The 17,014-nt window shown below is 37.3% G+C and overlaps 1 pseudogene; it reads right to left on the reverse strand.

Annotated features, from left to right (window-relative positions):
* Nucleotides 1-11,399: 11,399 nt before the first annotated feature.
* LOC129510229 (olfactory receptor 6C2-like) lies at nt 11,400-13,138 on the reverse strand (annotated as a pseudogene).
* Between the last annotated feature and the right edge of the window lie 3,876 nt (nt 13,139-17,014).

The raw sequence follows: 17,014 nt of genomic DNA on the forward strand, positions 1-17,014 counted from the left end.
CATGAGCATGGAATATTTTTCCATCTCTTTGTGTCTTCCTCAATTTCTTTCAGAAGTGCTCTGTAGTTTTTAGGGTATATTTTGAGAACCATTTGAATGGTAAATGGTTCTCCAACCTTTTATTTTCAGGTTGTAGGTGTCCTTCTGTCTAAAATGAGTCTCTTGTAGACAGCAAATAGATGGGTCCTGTTTTTTTATCCAGTCTGAAACCCTGCGCCTTTTGATGGGGTCATTAAGGCCATTCACGTTCAGAGTTACTTGAACTTCTTCTTAAAGGGGAGTTTTAAGAGTCCCCCTTAAAATTTCTTGCAGAGCTGGTTTGGAGGTCACATATTCTTTCAGTTCCTGCCTGTCTTGGAAGCTCTTTATCTCTCCTTCCATTTTGAATGAGAGCCTTGCTGGATAAAGTATTCTTGGTTGCATGTTCTTCTCATTTAGGACCCTGAATATATCCTGCCAGCCCTTTCTGGCCTGCCAGGTCTCTGTGGAGAGGTCTGCTGTTACCCTAATATTCCTCCCCATGAAAGTCAGGGACTTCTTGTCTCTTGCTGCTTTAAGGATCTTCTCTTTATCTTTGGAATTTGCAAGCTTCACTATTAGATGTCGAGGTGTTGAACGGTTTTTATTGATTTTAGGGGGGGATCTCTCTATTTCCTGGATCTGAATGCCTGTTTCCCTTCCCAGATTGGGAAAGTTTTCAGCTAGGATTTGTTCAAATACATATTCTGGCCCTCTGTCCCTTTCGGCGCCCTCGGGAACCCCAATTAAACGTAGGTTTTTCTTCCTTAGAGTGTCGTTCATTTCCCTTAATCTGTCTTCATGGTCCCTTAATTGATTGTCTCTTTTTTCCTCAGTTTCCCTCTTTGCCATTAACTTGTCTTCTATGTCACTCACTCGTTCTTCCACCTCGTTAACCCTCGTCGTTAGGACTTCTAGTTTGGATTGCATCTCATTCAATTGATTTTTAATTTCTGCCTGATTGGATCTAAATTCTGCAGTCATGAAGTCTCGTGAGGCCTTAATGCTTTTTTCTAGAGCCACCAGTAGCTGTATAATGGTGCTTCTGAATTGGCTTTCTGACATTGAAGTGTAATCCAGATTTTGTAACTCTGTGGGAGAGAGGGCTCTTTCTGATTCTTTCTTTTGAAGTGAGGTTTTCCTTCTAGTCATTTTGCTCAGTGCAGAGTGGCCAAAAACAAGTTGTATTGGAACACGGGGGAGTATCACTGGTCCGTCTAGCTGGTCTTCTGGGGGAGGGGCCTGCTGCGCTGATTTTCAGGTGTCAGCACTTGGGGGAGCTGCTCTGCCCCTGCCTGCTGCAGGGCTCAGCGGGGGTTGTTTACCCCGTGGGACCCAGGGAGGAACAGCAGCAGTTGCTATGGCAACTCTGGAAGCCTGGAGTCAGCCCCCGCAGGAACTACGGGGCTCGGGGCTCTCGGCTCTCCGTCCGCAGGGCCTGGAGGCTCCGGGCCGGGGCCGCTGATGTGCTCAGCTCGGGGCAGGAGCGTTCTTGCTGTCCTGGGCCCTCCCGGCCTCTGCCTGTCCCGGGGGAGGCCGGATCCTGGGCTGTGTCCCGGCGCCCTGTGCTCCGGGGCCTGCGCTGTGGGATTCGCGCTCCCGCCCTGCAGCTCCCTCCCTGGAGCCGCTCCCGAGCCCCTCCGAGCTGCTCCGGTCGGTCCCTCCGTGCGCGCTGCAGCCCTTAGGGAGTTCGGCACTCTCCTGCGCTCGCAGGTGTGTGTTAGTGTCCCCGGGAGCCTGAGGGCATCCCCGCTCTCCTGGGTCCTGCTCCAACTCCCTGCGAGCCCCTTTCCGCCCGCCCGGGAAGGTTGGTGCAGCTCCTGCTCCTCCGGGACGGGGCTCTCCTGTCCTGGGGACACTCGCCCCGGCCTCAGCCCGGCTCCTCGCGGGGCCCCTCCCCCTCGGAGGCCTTTTGTTCCTTTATTTCTTTTTCCCCGTCTTCCTACCTTGATAGAAGCGCGAACTCTTCTCGCTGTGGCATTCCAGCTGGTCTCTCTTTACATCTCAGGCTGAATTCGTAGATTTTCAGGATTGTTTGAAGGTTATCTAGGTAACTTGGTGGGGACAGGTGATTTGGGGACCCTGCTCTTCCGCCATCTTGCCCCTCCCCCCTTGAATGCCTTTAATGTCTTTTTGTTGTCTGATTGCTGAGGCTAGGACTTCCAATACTATGTTGAATAGCAGTGGTGAGAGTGGACATCCCTGTCTTGTTCCTGATCTTAGGGGAAACGCTCCCAGTGCTTCCCCATTGAGAATGATATTTGCTGTGGGCTTTTCGTAGATGGCTTTTAAGATGTTGAGGAATGTTCCCTCTATCTCTACACTCTGAAGAGTTTTGATCAGCAATGGATGCTGTATTTTGTCAAATGCTTTCCCTGCATCTAATGAGAGGATCATATGGTTCTTGGTTTTTCTCTTGCTGATATGATGAATCACATTGATTGTTTTACGAGTGTTGAACCAGCTTTGTGTCCCGGGGATAAATCCTACTTGGTCATGGTGAATAATTTTCTTAATGTACTGTTGGATCCTATTGGCTAGTATCTTGTGGAGAATTTTTGCATCCATGTTCATCAGGGATATTTGTCTGTAATTCTCCTTTTTGGTGGGGTCTTTGTCTGGTTTTGGAATTAAGGTGATGCTGGTCTCATAGAATGAATTTGAAGTACTCCATCTCTTTATATCTTTCCAAATGCTTTAGTAGAATAGGTATGGTTTCTTCTTTAAACGTTTGATAGAATTTCCCTGGGAAGCCATCTGGGCCTGGACTTTTGTGTCTTGGGAGGTTTTTGATGACTGCTTCAATTTCCTCCCTGGTTATTGGTCTGTTCAGGTTTTCTATTTCTTCCTGTTCCAGTTTTGGTAGTTTGTGGCTTTCCAGAAATGCGTCCATTTCTTCTAGATTGCCTTATTTATTGGTGTATAGCTGTTCATAATATGTTTTTAAAATCGTTTGTATTTCCTTGGTGTTGGTAGTGATCTCTCCTTTCTCATTCATGATTTTGTTAATTTGAGTCTTCTCTCTCCTCTTTTTAATAAGGCTGGCTAATGGTTTATCTATCTTATTAATTCTTTCAAAGAACCAACTCCTGGTTCTGTTGATCTGTTCCACAGTTCTTCTGGTCTCGATTTCGTTGAGTTCTGCTCAAATCTTAATTAACTCTCTTCTGCTGGGTGTAGGGTCTATTTGCTGTTTTTTCTCTAGCTCCTTTATGTGTAAGGTTAACTTTTGTATTTGAGTTCTTTCCAGTTTTTGAATGGATGCTTGTATTGTGATATATTTCCCCCTTAGGACTGCTTTTGCTGCATCCCAAAGATTTTGAACAGTTGTATCTTCATTCTCATTAGTTTCCATGAATCTTTGTAATTCTTCCTTAATTTCCTGGTTGACCCTTTTATCTTTTAGCAGGATGGTCCTTAACCCTCACGTGTTTGAGGTCCTTCCAAACTGTTGGGGATTTACCCTAAAGATTCAGCTGCAATGAAACTCCGGGACACCTGCACCCTGATGTTTATAGCAGCAATGTCCACAATAGCCAAACTGTTGAAGGAGCCTGGGTGTCCATCGAAAGATGAATGGTTAAAGGAGATGTGGTTTATGTATACAATGGAATATTCCTCAGCCATTAGAAAAGACAAATACCCACCATTTGCTTCAACATGGTTGGAACTGGAGGGTATTATGCTGAGTGAAGTAAGTCAATCGGAGAAGGACAAACAGTGTATGTTCTCATTCATTTGGGGAATATAAATAATAGTGAAAGGGAGTATAAGGGAAGGGAGAAGAAATGTGTGGGAAATACAAAACCTCCAAAAAACAAGAGCTTTAAATGATACACTGGACCAGATGGATTTCACAGATACATACAGAACTTTGCATCAGAATTCAACTGAATACACACTCTTCTCAAGTGCCAATAGAAGTTTCTCAGAATAGACCACATACAGGGTCACAAATCAGGTCTCAACTGCTACCAAAAGATTGGGATTGTTCCTTGCATATTATCAGACCATAATGCTTTGAAACTTGAACTCAATCACAAGAAGAAATTTGGAAGAAATTCAAAACGTGGAGGTTAAAGAGCATCTTGCTAAAAGATGAAAGAGTCAACCAGGAAATTAGAGAAGAATTAAAAAGATTCGTGGAAACTAATGAAAATGAGGATAGAACCGTTCAAAATTATTGGGATACAGCAAAAGCAGTCCTGAGAGGGAAATACATCGCAATACAAATATCCCTCAAAAAATTGGAAAAAAACAAATGCACAAGAAAACCTCCAATGAAAAGGAACTGGAGAATGAACAGGAAATATAAACTACACCATGCAGAAGAAGGGAGATAATAAATATTCGAGCAGAACTCAATGAAATAGAGACCAAAAGAACTGTGGAACTGATCAACAAAACCAGGAGTTGGTCTTTGAAAGAATTGATAAGATAGATAACCATTAGCCAGCCTTAAAAAGAAAAAAGACTCAAATTAATAAAATCATGAATGAAAGAGGAGAGATCACAATCAACACCAAGGAAATACATGTGATTTTAAAAATGTATTTTGAGTAGCTATATGCAAATAAATTAGGGAATCTAGAGGAAATGGACACATTTCTGGAAAATCACAAATTAACCAAACTGGACAGGAAGAAATAGACAACCTGAACAGGCTAATAACCAGGGAGGAAATTAAAGCAGTCATCAAAAACTTCCCAAGACACAAAACTCCAGGGACAGATTGCTTCTCAGGGGAATTCTATCAAACGTTTGAAGAAGAAACAATACTTATTCTACTAAAGCTGTTCAGAAAGCTAGAAAGAGATGGAATACTTCCAGACTAGTTCTATGAGGCCAGCATCACCCTAATCCCCACAGCAGACTCCACCAAAGGAGAAGGAGAATTATAGACCAATATCCCTGATGAATACACATGCAAAAATTTTCACCAAGATATTAACCAATAGGATCCAATAGTACATTAAGAAGGTTATTCACCATGACCAAGTGGGATTTATCCCCGGGATGTAAGGCTGGTTCAACACTCGTAAAGCAATCAACGTGATAGATCATTTCAACAAGAGAAAAAACAAGAACCATATGTTGCTCCCAGTAGATGCAGAGAAAGCATTTGACAAAATACAGCATCCATTCCTGATCAAAACTCTTCAGAGTGTAGGGATAGAGGGAACAATCCTTAGCATCTTAAAAGTCAAAGATTGCTAGAACTCATACAACAGTTTGGCAGTGTGGCAGGATACAAAATCAATGCCCAGAAGTCAGTGACATTTCTATACACTAAGTCTGAAGAAAGAGAAATGAAGGAGTCAATCCCATTTGCAATTGGACCCCAAAGCACAAGATACCTAGGAATAAACCTAATCAAAGAGGTAAAGGTTCTATACTCTAAAAACTACAGAACACTTCTGAAAGGAATTGAGGAAGATACAAAGAGATGGAAAAATATTCCATGCTCATGGATTAGAAGAATTAATATTGTAAACATGTCTATGCTACCAGTGTAATTTACAGATTCAATGCAATATCTATCAAAATACCATGGACTTTCTTCAGAGTTGGAACAAATCATCTTAAGATTTGTGTGGAATAAGAAAAGAGCCCAAATAGCCAGAGGTTATTGAAAAAGAAACCCAGAGCCGGGGGCATCAAAATGCCGGATTTCAGGTTGTACTACAAAGCTGTGGTCATCAAGACAGTGTTGTACTGGCACAAAAACAGATACATAGATCAAAGGAACAGAATAGAGAATCCAGAAGTGGACCCTCAACTCTATGGTCACTAATATTTGACAAAGCAGGAAAGACTCTTCACTGGAAAAAGGACAGTCCCTTCAATAAATGGTGCTGGGAAAAACTGGACAGCTACATGCAGAAGATTGAAACTAGACCATTCTCATACAGCAGACACAAAGATAAACTCAAAATTGATGAAAGATCTACACGTGAGACAAGAATCCATCAAAATCGTAGAGGAGAACCCAGGAAACACCCTGTTTGAACTTGCACAGCAACTTCTTGCAAGATACATCTATTAATGCAAGGGAAAAAAACGCAAAAATGAATTATTGGGACTTCATCAACATAAAAAGCTTCTGCACAGCAAAAGAAACAGTCAACAAAACTAAAAGGCAACCTACAGAATGGGAGAAGAGATTTGTAAATGACTTATCAGATAAAGGACTAATTTCCAAAACTCAACAGCAAAGAAACAATCCAATCATGAAATGGGCAAAAGACAGGAACAGAAATTTCACCAAAGACATACACACGGACAACAAGCACATGAGAAACTGCTCTTCATCACTGATCATCATAGAAATACAAATCAAAACCACCATGATATCCCACCTCACACCAGTGAGAATGGGGAAAATTAACAAGACAGTAAAGAACAAACGTTGGAGAGGATGTGGAGAAAAGGGGAACCTTCTTGCACTGTTGGTGGGAATATGAACTGGTGCATCCACTCTGGAAAACTGTGCGGAGGTTCCTCAAAGAGTTAAAAATAGAGCTACCCTATGACCCAGCAATTGCACTGCTGGGGATTTACCCCAAAGATACAGATGCAGTGAAATGGCAGGACACCTGCACCACAGTGTTTATAGCAACAATGTCTGCAATAGCCAAACTGTAGAAAAAGCCTTGGTGTCCATCGACAGATGAATGGATAAAGATGATGTGGTCTATACATACAATGGAATATTACTCAGCCATTAGAAATAACGAATATCCACCATTTGCTTCCACATGGATAGAACTGAAGGGTATTATGCTGAGTGAAGTAAGTCAGTCAGAGAAGGACAACATTATATGATTTCACTCTAATGGGGAATTTAAGAAATAGTGAAAGGGATTATATGGGAAAGGAGAGGAAATGAGTGGGAGATATCAGTGAGGGTGACAAAACATGAAAGACACCTCACTCTGGGAAACGAACAAGGGGTAGTGGAAGGGGAGTTGGGCAGGGGGATGGGGTGACTGGGTGATGGGCACTGAGGGGGGCACTTGATGGGATGAGCATTGGGTGTTATACTATATGGTGGCAAATTGAACTCCAATAAGAAAATATACAAAAAAATAAAAAAATTTATGCTTTTTAAGAATGTAAATCTTCACTTCAATATGAATTTTTTTATTATTAAACTATTAGCGCAGTTGACAATCATATGTTCTTCACAAAATGAGATCTAATATTCTCTAAATATTCTATTTAATTTTTTTCATTCATATTGTTAAATTATAAGAGGTCTTGTTTGCTTTGGAAATCGTCCCTTTTTCAGTGTTACACATGTCATTTCAACATTATTTGACTTTTGAATTTTTTAGGGGAATAATTTTGCCAGTCAAAATGGTTAATACACATGTAATCAAATAGGATTCCTTTCCTTTGTCAAATTCTGCCTTTAAATTCTTAAGTAAGAAAGTATTTCTTTTAAAAGATTTTATTTATTTATTCATGAGAGACACACAGAGAGAGGCAGAGAGAGAAGGAGACTTCAGGCTGGGGAACCTGATGTAGGACTTGATCTTGGAACTCCGGGATCACAACCTGACAGACACTCAATCACTGAGCCACCCAGGTGCCCAAGAAAAAATTTAACTCCTTTATATTATCGTAGTCTTATATGTCTCCTAGTAAGATTTTACTTATTTTAATACTTAAAATGTTAAGCCATTTAGAATGTAACCAATTTGCTGTATGAAGAAAAAGCAAAACTCTTTTCATTTGAGTTTTTATGTGTGTGCCTGAAGAAATTATTAAATAAACCATGATGTTCCTACTGAACTGAAATTTTCCCACTTCTATATAAGAATTAAAATACTTGACGGGATGAGCACTGGGTGTTATTCTGTATGTTGGTAAATTGAACACCAACAAAAATTAATTTATTAAAAAAATCAGGAAATCGAAAAAAAAAGAATTAAAATAAAACACTATATAGGGATCCCTGGGTGGTGCAGCGGTTTAGCGCCTGCCTTTGGCCCAGGGCACAATCCTGGAGACCCGGGATCGAATCCCACGTCAGGCTCCCGGTGCATGGAGCCTGCTTCTCCTTCTGCCTGTGTCTCTGCTCTCTCTCTCTCTCTCTCTCTCTCTCTCTCTGTGACTATCATAAAAAAAAACACTATATAAAAATAAATAATATTTCTTAGTGTGTACTCTTTTTAAAAAGATTTTATTTATTTATTCATGAGAGACCAGAGAGAGAGGCAGAGACACAGGCAGAGGGAGAAGTAGGCTCCATGCAGGGAGCCGGACGTGGGACTTGATCCTGGGACTCCAGGATCACACCTGGAGCCAAAGGCAGATGCTCAACTTCTGAGCCATCCAGGCGTCCCATAAGTGTGTACTTTTATAATCTTCTCTATCTGTTGTATTGATTATTTTATCTTCTCCAATTTTAATACCATATTAATTTGATTTCATTGATATATAATATGTTTTGATTTTAGATAAAGCAAGTTTCCATTCACTAGTATTTTTCATTTATATGTTGTTTATTCATAAGATTTAATTCTCCCATATGAATTTACAGATAATTTGTATAATTAGAAAATCAGAAAAATGTAAAAACTGATACCAATTGGAGTTGTGTTAAACATATATTAAGAGTGAGCAAATTGATATTTTATACTGTCATATATTATATTCATAAAAGGATTCACTCCTTGGTAATTACATTGATAGCTTTATTATTAGGGGCTTATTGCTACTATAAATATTATCAACTTACTATAAATATTATCAACTGACTTCTGTTTGCTTATATCCTTTATCCAAGACACTAAACGTTCTTACTAAATGTATTAGATTCTTACTAGATTTTGTTGTGTTCTAGGTACATTACAGTGTTGTCAGGAAGAAAATACCATATTTCATAAACTGTTTTTAAGTGCATGTCATCATTTTATGTCCTTTTATTTTACTTTTCTTTTATGTATTTTTATTTGCTTTTTCGTTTTATGTGTTTTTATTTAAAAATGTGATTGATTAAAATATGGACAATATTAAGATGTTTGTCATTGTAAGGCACATCCGCATTTCAAAGATGTAAAAACATGAAAAGATATGAGTTTCATAGTTTTTAACTACAGTAGTCTCATAACTTCATTCTCACAATAATCCCAAGTATTTTATGATTTTATTATTTATCTAGTGGCATTTTCAAGATGGCAGTGAAATGTTGAATATCCTGATGATTTGTTTCTTGATTTAATTGACTTACAAGTGTTTTACTGTTCAATATAATTGTGTCAATTGTATTTCTGTAGATATTTTCATCTTATTTTAGTAATTCATTGTATTCTCATTGTACTTTAAGGTTTTAGGAGCACTTACTGATTTTTATCCAGTGATAGTTTAGCTATTAATCAAAACTCATAAAAGTGTTCTTTAATTTGTTTTTAAAGCAAAATCAGGCTCTATTTCATATATATATTTTCAATATCTGTGTACATTTATCTGTCATCTACCTATCTATCATCATCTATCATTTATCTATCTAAATCTATCATCTACCCCTTAGGAATAAATCTCAATTGATTATTGTATAATTTTTGGCTATTTTGTAGGATTCTATTTGAAATAGTCTAAGTATATTTGTCAGTGAGTTATTAAACAATAACCAAAACCAAAAATAAACAATAGTTTGCCCTAATGTTTGAATCAGATTTTTGTCAAATATTAAGATGTCTTCATAAAATTCATTAGAGAGGGTTTTTTTTATTGTTTAGATAATTGAAATCTTAATGATTTTATCTATTGCTTTCCCATGGTTTGTTGTAATCCAGTCCTTCTGCCTTTTTACTGGTAAATCTTATTTGCCTTCCTAAATGTTATATGATGATGAATCTATATAAGTTTTCCATACTTTGAATTAATTTTCAAGATTTTGTTTTGCTAAAACCTTGTTTGCAACTCCAGATATTCACATTTTGCTGTGAAATTATGAAAGCATGACCATGAGATTTTTCTCATTTACATTGCATTAGTATTTATATTTAACTTCTGATTTGTAATCTTCAATATTTTGCTCTTTGTTTTGTATTAATTCATGTCTCTGGGAAATTTATCAAGTTCCTTGAAATTTTTTTGTAAAAGTCAACTTTTAACTTTATCTTTTGAAATTTATTTAATTTTTTCTTAGTAAAATCATATTCTACATATTTACAATTAATTTTATAGTTCTAAAATGTTATAATGAGTAGAATTGCTTTATTTTCTTTTTGTTTATTTCTGAAAATAATGAATATATTTATGGAAGAATAATTTGATTTCTTCTGCATTAAACTTTTTATGAATTGTCATGAAGTGTCTCTATTTCAATGAATATGTATTTCTTAAGTTCCAAAGAGCTACATATTACTGTTTAATTTTTTATATATGGTCTTAGTCGGTTATTTTTATAGAATTTAGACAGTAAATGTTCTCTTTTATTTAGGCAGAGAAACAAAATAACAGCCCCCAACTCCTCTCCCATAATTCATAACTCAAGAAGAGACAGAACAATTTCTTAAATATAATTGTTGTCTTTTCATAAAATTGAGCATTTTTCTTCTAAATCACACTTTTAAAATCTTGACTCTATGTTGTTTTGTCAGTTTCATTCATTTTCACCACTTGGACCCTGACATTTCATCTCCATTCTCCATTGGGACGTTTAACCCAAGCCCTTGTAGCCCATAACTCAACAACTTGCCCTTCTCCATCCTCCTTTCTTGGTTTTCCTGGGAATCCACAGTCATAGATGGGGTTATTTAGCTTCGTTTGTGATTACTCTGTATCTCTGATGCCTTGTAATTGCTCATATTTTAACCTTTATTCTTAGCTATATGTTCAAAAGAATATTTGTGAGATTTTATCCAGTATGTTCTTTATTTTTAATATATTTTCCTACAGTATTCGAAATGCTATTATCTTCAGTCTCAATTGATCCTTGAATTATTATATCATGCCATCATTTAATCCACTAGTTTATCATAAAATTTGAATTCTCATTTGAATTTTTGTAGTATTTTATGCACAGTGGAGTACAGTAATCAGCAGGGTTATGCTACCAGTTTTATGGAAGACTAAAGAATAGTTTTATCATAGTATAATATTTAGTTATATAGGGTTATATTTATCTACAAGGGAATTTATGAAAAGAACTCTTTCATTTTCTTAATGAGACACCTCCCACAAGAAGATGAGTAAGAACCAAAAAGAAGTAAGTTGATTAAGGTGCAATGTAAGTAAATTGGAAGAGAAGCTGGGAAATATAATCTTTTATAGATTATTAAAAGATAAAGAAAATTATAAGCATCAGCAGAAACGTTTAGCAGCAATTCACCATTTATTTAAGTTCATTTATTGACTGCTGTTTTATTTTACTTCTTTAAGAATGCTACATTTCTTTTGCTTGAGTCACTGAAGGCTTTTTTTACTTGCTTGTTTCTCAGTGTATAAATAAAAGGATTTAACATGAATGAAAGTGAAATGAAAGAAATGAGTAGTGAAACCACTTTATTAATAGTCACTTCTTTTGCTGTAGGATTCATATAAATGAACATGCATGTGCCATAGGTGATGGAAACCACAATCATGTGGGAAGAACAGGTAGAAAAGGCCTTTTTTCTCTGCTGGACAGATGGAAATCTGAAAATTGTTTTGATAATATAAGATAGAATTACACACATAAGGGTCAAATTGAGGGTCAGCACAGCACAGATTAAAATAAGTCTATTCCATGGGGCATGTGTCTGAACATGATATCTTCAGGAGGGAAGCAGCATCACAGAGAAAATGATCAATGAAATTGAAGTCACAGAATTTCAGATTTAGCCCCAGACTAACTGGGGAGATTGTGACCAACAATCCAGGCAAACCAACAACAACACAAAAATGAATTCTGCAGACTCTGCTGCTCATGATGTTTACATAATGCAGAGGCTTGCTGATGGCCACATAGCGGTCATAGGACATGATGGCCAGCAGAAAAAATTGTTACGGCAATGAGGTCAGTAAAAAACACTTGGATGACACAAGCATTATAGGTGATGACCTTGTCACCTGTTGCTATGTTATACAAGTACCTGGGAATACAGGCAGTTGTGAATTAGATCTCCAGGAAGGAAAAATTTTGTAAAAAAACAAATCAAAACCACAATGAGATACCACCTCACACCAGTGAGAATGGGGAAAATTAATAAGGCAGGAAACAACAAATGTTGGAGAGGATGCGGAGAAAAGGGAACCCTCTTACACTGTTGGTGGGAATGTGAACTGGTGCAGCCACTCTGGAAAACTGTGTGGAGGTTCCTCAAAGAATTAAAAATAGACCTGCCCTATGACCCAGCAATTGCACTGTTAGGGATTTACCCCGAAGATTCAGATGCAATGAAACGCCGGGGCACCTGCACCCCGATGTTTCTAGCAGCCATGTCCACAATAGCTAAACTGTGGAAGGAGCCTCGGTGCCCATCGAAAGATGAATGGATAAAGAAGATGTGGTTTATGTATACAATGGAATATTACTCAGCCATTAGAAACAACAAATACCCACCATTTGCTTCAACGTGGATGGAACTGGAGGGTATTATGCTGAGTGAAGTAAGTCAATCGGAGAAGGACAAACAGTGTATGTTCTCACTCATTTGGGGAATATGAATAATAGTGAAGGGGAATATAAGGGAAGGGAGAAGAAATGTGTGGGAGATATCAGAAAGGGACACAGAACATAAAGACTTCTAACTCTGGGAAATGAACTAGGGGTGGTGGAAGGGGAGGAGGGCGGGGGGTGGGGGTGAATGGGTGACGGGCACGGAGGGGGACACTTGACGGGATGAGCACTGGGTGTTATTCTGTATGTTGGTAAGTTGAACACCAATAAAAATTAATTTATAAAAAAAAAAATAAATAAATAAAAAATAAAAAAAAAAAAACAAAAAAAAAAAAAAACGGTGCATGGGTGTTTTAAGGTGGGGATCCACAAAAGTGAGTTTGATGATGGTCAGATTGCCAGTTACACTCAGTGTGTAGGTGAGAAATAGAAAAAAATCAGAACTTGTAGCTTAGGATCATCTGTCAGTCCCAGGAGAATGAATGTTGTTATGGTATAGTTTTTCATCATTGACGTCTTCCTTCCAACCTACGTGCCTAATAATTCAGATAGATTACTGTATAGATTCTATTGTACACTATTGAGTGTACAAAATCTTTGGAAAAAACTGTACAAAATCTAATTTATTTAACTCTATCATAACTATTATTTCTATATATTATTACCTTATAATTTTTTGTTTCAAGTTTTTGTTTAAGTTGTAATTAGTTAACATGTAGTAGTGTAATATTAGCTTCAGGACTAGAATTTAGTGATTCATCACTTACATATAAAACACCCAGTGCTCGTTACAAGTGTCCTCCTTAATACGCATCATCCATTTAGCCTAACCCCCCACACACCCCTCTAGAAACCCTCAGTTTGTTTTCTATAGTTGAGTCTGTTTCTTGGTTTGCCTTTCTTTTTTTTTCTTTCTTCTTTGCTCATGTGTTTTGTTTCTTAAATTCCAATGATTAAATATCATGTGAGTGAAATCATATGGTTTTTGTCTTTCTCTGACTGACTTATTTCATTTAGCACAATACACTTTAGCTCCATTCACATCATTGGAAATGGCAAGATTTCATTCTTTTTATGGCTAATATTCCATTATCTATATAGATATATACCACATCCTCTTTATCCATTCATCAGTGTATGGACATTTGGATTCTTCCCATGATTTGGCTATTGTTGATACTGCTGCTATAAACATGGGATGTGTGTGCCCCTTTGAATCAGTATTTTTGTATCCTTTCAGTATACTGGTATCTACCTAGTAGTGCAATTGCTAAATCATACAGTAGTTGCTATTTTTAACGTTTTGAGGAATCTCCGTACTGTTTTCCAGAGTGGCTGCATCAGTTTGCATATATTTTTAAATCACAATACAGATGTTATTAGATTATCTACTAATGTGGTGTGATTTCATGGGTAGCAAAAATGTAATCTGGCTCCCTCAAATTCTTAACTGTTTAGAACTAATTGAAAAAAACTGCACACCATTAAAACTGTTCTTTTGGTTAACAGTTTGGTCCTTGCCCAAATGATAATACATATATTATCATTTGAACTCATTCTAGAGCATTAACCAGAATGTAGAATCTCTGCTTTGGTTTTATAATAAGATTTTTTCTTTGTCTTTGTTGAGTTTTGGGTAAATGCATTTTCTCTCATGAACAATGCAAAACTTTACACACACAGCTACATATAAACTTCCCTCCCTTGTCTTTCTTCTACATTTCTCTATCATTTTTGTTTACTTTCTACATTCCTCCAATAATATGCAAGCTATTATCGAAAGTACAGTATTTTAAAAAGAATTTTCTTGTATTTATGCTTAAGAAGTCCTTTAGTAAATTGACTTAAAAACTATACACATGATTGTTTTATGTTATCTTTTTGCCTGTTTTGATTCCTTGGATCTGTTCATTCCTTTTTCACCTCTGATTATATACTCTGTCACTGTTTTCTCTACAATTCCTACAATTTCATATAACATCTGTCACTTAATGAATACTACATTTCTGTTTTTAGTAATGGATTATTTCTAACATGTTGAATTGATTATCAAACATGCCTACCAAACATATTTGCTTGTACAAATCACACATATGTCCATTTCAATGTGGCTAAAACAGAAGTCATGATTTTCCAATTAGAATGCATCCTTCCCTCTCTTCTTGTGTGCTAACAGGCTCCATCTGTTAACATGCATTCTGTGCCAGGTATTATAAAACACTTCTTTTGTAGACTGTCACGTGTTCCTCAACCTAATTGAGTAAACCTAATTATCATTGATTCCATTTAAAGCACCACTTCTCTTGGTAAATTTCTGCAATTCTTATGGTTATTTTAGCCTACACACCCACTCCCATGTTCACATAACCAACAATGTTAATGTTAGTGGGACAATATGTTTGTTGGGATTATGTCTTTCTCAGTGTGACAGCAACAACATCTGGCACAGTTCCATATATGTTGTCAATTTCTGAATAAATTTATATATCCCAAATTTACCAGCACACACAGACAAAGCTATTTCTTCATATTTGGACTTAAATTGTTATTGCTCTGTAACTTAATATGCTTATTAAATTTTCTGTATCACTGGCTTTGTGATGCATTCTCTCTCATGAACAAAAAAACTTTGTGTTTTTTTAGAGTATTTTTATTAATTGTCACTTTGCAGAGTGATCTTTAGAATTGTGACAAATGTTATTACTGCCTTCTCTTCCTTCCTTGGTGCTTTAAAAAATGTATTTTTATCGATGCTGTTTTCCATCCTCATTGTTATCCACTAACACAATATTAATCCTAGAGACCATGAGCTTTTTGATGCTGAGTTTATGCAAGAGCTGCTCTGCAGTAATCTTCTCAGGCATTAAGAAGTAATTACTTTCAACTAATATTTGACAAAGCAGGAAAGACGAAAGACTATCCACTGGAAAAAAGACAGTCTCTTCAATAAATGGTCCTGGGAAAATTGGACAGCTACATGCAGAAGAATGAAATTAGACCATTCTCTTACACCATTCACAAAGATAAACTCAAAATGGAAGAAAGATCTACATGTGAGACAAGATTCCATCAAAATCCTAGAGGAGAACACAGGCAACACCCTGTTTGAACTTGGCCACAGCAACTTCTTGCAAGATACATCTATTAAGGCAAGGGAAACAAAAGCAAAAATGAATTATTGGGACTTCATCAAGATAAAAAGCTTCTGCCCAGCAAAAGAAACAGTAACAAAACTAAAAGACAACCTACAGAATGGGAGAAGATATTTGCAAATGACCTATCAGATAAAGGACTAGTATCCAAGATCTATAAGGAACTTATTAAACTCAACAGCAAAGAAACAAACAGTCCAATCATGAAATGGGCAAAAGACATGAACAGAAATATCACAGAGGAAGACCTAGACATGGCCAACAAGCACATGAGAAAATGCTCTGCATCATTTGCCATCAGGGAAACACAGATTAAAACCACCATGATATCCTACCTCACACCAGTGAGAATGGGGAAAATTAACAAGGCAGGAAACAACAAATGTTGGAGAGGATGTGGAGAAAGGGGGACACTCTTACACTGTTGCTGGGAATGTGAACTGGTGCAGCCTCTCTGGAAAACTGTGTGGAGTTTTCAAAAAAAGTTCAAAATAGATCTTCCCTATGACCCAGCAATTGCCCTGCTGGGGATTTACCCCAATGATACAGATGCAGTGAAATGCTAGGACACCTACACCCCGATGTTTCTAGCAGCAATGTCCACAATAGCCAAACTGTGGAAGGAGCCTCGGTGTCCATCAAAAGATAATGGATAAAGAAGATGTGGTCTATGTATACAATGGAATATTACTCAGCCATTAGAAACGACAAATACCCACCATTTGCTTCGATGTGGATGGAACTGGAGGGTATTATGCTGAGTGAAATAAGTCAATGGGAGAAGGACAAACATTATATGGTCTCATTCTTTTGGGGAATATAAATATAATAGTGAAAGGGAATCAAAGTGAAAGGCGAGAAAATGAGTGAAAACATCAGTGAGGGTGACAAAACATGAGAAACACCTAACTCTGGGAAATGAACAAGGGGTGGTGGAATGGGAGGTGGGCGGCAGGTTGGGGTGACTGGGTGACAGGCACTGAGGGGGGGTACTTGGCGGGCGAGATGAGCACTGGGTGTTATGCTCTATGTTGGCAAGTTGAACTCCAATTAAAGAAAAAAAGAGTGAAAAAAATAAATAAAATTAAATTTAAAAAGAAATAATTACTAAAATAAGAGCTTGAATATTTTCAATTTTTAATCAGCGTTTCAATGTTTATTATCTCACATCAGTGAGTGAAAGCAATTCCCTTTGAGCCACATTTCATTTCTTTGTAAAGAATTTCTCTTC

This window comes from Nyctereutes procyonoides, unplaced genomic scaffold (assembly GCF_905146905.1).
Source record: "Nyctereutes procyonoides isolate TBG_1078 unplaced genomic scaffold, NYPRO_anot_genome, whole genome shotgun sequence".
NCBI lineage: Eukaryota > Metazoa > Chordata > Mammalia > Carnivora > Canidae > Nyctereutes > Nyctereutes procyonoides.